The following is a 2,827-nucleotide window of genomic DNA, read 5'->3' as shown; positions in this document are numbered from 1 at the left end:
GACTTTGTATGAAACCGCTGAGACTTGCTGCTCTTTGTGTTACTGTAAAACCTACAATCTAGCTGCAACCAACGAGGTAGGACTTCAGTGTAGACCAGACAACCTTAAAGGATGACCTTCCTGAGCTCTATCGCGAAGTCCGTCCCGATTAACCAGCGTCTAATGAAATACTAATAACCCTAAATGATCTAAATCTTCCGTACACATTTCTCAGCCAGCCTTAAACTTTCAGTTCTTGTCCAGCATTCCTCCATTTAAAATAACAAAAAAATTAAATGTATGATGTACTTATCTGTGACGAAACGAAAATATCATATTCCCAAAATCACGTAAATTGACCAAGTAGTTTTATTTTTATCAAAGAACATTTTTTTAAACATAAATGGGAATTCGTAGGCATCACAACATAAATTTTACAAGTTTTAATTATATTGAATTATCTTCCTTTGTTTTTTTTTGTTTTTTGTTTTTTCAGATTGCGCGAAAATGACGGACAAATTGGCCGTTCTTCGGTTACTCATAAAATTTGAATTTTTTATTTAAAAATAAAACTACTTAATTAATTTACGTGATTTTTGGAATATAATATTTTCCTTTCATCACGGTTATGTACATTATACATATTTTTCTTTATTTTTGTTTTTTAATATGGGAGTAATTCTGGGTAAGAGACAAGTTTTCTGCTAATGAGTTATTGCTTATTATGGCTGAAAGGGCACTTAAGGATTACGGTTAGGGTTAAGATTAATTAGTCAGCCAGGTGGATGGTAAGACAAACACCTTAAGTCTCTGGTTAAAAGTGGGCAGATTTTAATTATTTAAGAAGACCATTAAAAAAATATGTTAAGATTGGACTTGAAAATGACCATTTTGTAGTAAGCTAGGAAGCAGCCCATGATATTGTTTTCCGGTGATTGGTTGTTCTTGAAGAGAATTACGACAAGTTCATTCACACTAGATCATACTTACTCATATTCTAACCCACAAAACAACAGACTAATCTACTTTTTACCTTTGCTGCTTGAAACATGAAGCCTGTCATATCAATTCAAAGCGTTGATAAGGCCTTTCTCTGTCTACTGCCAGCTGGAATACTTTTTTGTTTACTTTTTTTCACCCCCAAATATTGCCACTTGAACGTAAGGGGCTACTATTTCGGACTGTGGGGAATTAAACAGCAAGATGTCTGTTCACATTACATTTAAACTCTAGTACAGTCTGGGAAAGAATGAAACAGGAGAGGAATTCCAAACTTTACCCTTCCGATAGAATGCACTACCATAGTAGAAGGTTGGCTGTTTTGTTTTACGGCATATCAACCCTTTTCAGATTATTTAATGCCGAATCAGTGATTTTGGAGAAAACTTTTTTAATAGAATATATTTATTTTTCAAATCGGTTTCTATTTAACCCATAGTTGGGACCCTAACAAGGACTACCATTCCGGGTTAGAGTGGACCTGGGAGCAATGGCAATTAAAGGGTGACTCCACACTCCCCAAAGCCCGTAAGCTGAGGCCTCACCATCGGATATAGTTTAAGGTCATATCTAGGACCATTGGCATCTAGGGACGCCAACAGTGAAGAGGAGGAGTTTTGTTGCTTATTTGATTAATCGGAGAATGTACGTCGCGGGGGACACAAGTGCTATGAGTTCAGCAGAACACATTCCATTGAAGTACTTGTAAACCAGGAACAGGGATGCGACAATGCGTGGAGCTTGACTGATAGTGCGAGACCTATTTAAACTTTTTTGGACCCTGTCTAAGAGTGGGAGACTAATGGTAGATTCACCAGCCCAAATGTGGTAACAATACTCCATGTATGGTTGAATTGTTGTTTTGTAAAGATATTGGTTACTCTATGGTGTGTCTCTACTTGTCTTTTGTTAGATATAAAAAAAAATAACAGATACGTGTACCCGTTTTCCTTCTCGTTTTGAGAGTATATATAACAGTCGCTGATAGACATTGCCATCGGCATTTCCATTGAGTCCATAACCACTAAGTCGATTCCTCTCTTGGGATCATCGTTTATGGAGTGGGGATTCGACTCTACCCGCCATCTCTGGGTTCATTCCAAAATGTAAAAATAAGAAACTTCTTTTTTTTATTATTTTTTTATTTTTTTTGAAGCGTATCAACCTCTTTTCCACTTATTTAATATTACACAACTTTGATTAAAGGTTTCTTTAAACTTTAAGTTACTAATATTTTCCATTTATTCATTTATGGTGCGTATTTTTTTTTTTTCTAATTAGTTACTGATTAATGTAGTTACTCGGTATTACCCAAGCATGGGCAAAAATATAGAACAGTTAAAAAAGATTGAACCTTCCTATGTGCGGGCAATACTCACGGTACAATTGCATGGTTGACGGAACGAAAACATGCTACCTGTGCTGATTAAATAAAAGGTTCTGTTCGAAATTCCAGAAAGATTCCCGAGTTCGAAAATATACACCTAAAAAAGGTCGAAGGTTAGATTGGCTGAAGCCTTGTGCGAATAGCATTCAAGAGAAGATCAATAGTCATAAGAATCAAAACAATACAAAAATATCTGAGGCACTTGATATTAGTATTTCAATGAAACTGATGAAAAAAAAACCAAAAAAAAACTAGACAAATCCGCTCCATATGAGCTCACGTCTGTTTATGAAAACGGACATTATTTTCTGAACAGCCATTAGTATATCCACAGAGAAGGCGCGCTATGTCCTCCCTTCATCTGACATATTTCTGCCATGTTAATAAACATATCTGCAAATCAGAACGCATTTGCCGCATGTGACTGTTGTATGGAATTTAACACATCAATATAACACCCCT

The sequence above is a fragment of the Euprymna scolopes genome, chromosome 36 (assembly GCF_053919585.1).
Source record: "Euprymna scolopes isolate OS-2025 chromosome 36, ASM5391958v1, whole genome shotgun sequence".
Classification (NCBI taxonomy): Eukaryota; Metazoa; Mollusca; class Cephalopoda; order Sepiida; family Sepiolidae; genus Euprymna; species Euprymna scolopes.
The sequence above is the reverse complement of the archived record's forward strand: the minus strand, read 5'-3'. Positions refer to the sequence as shown.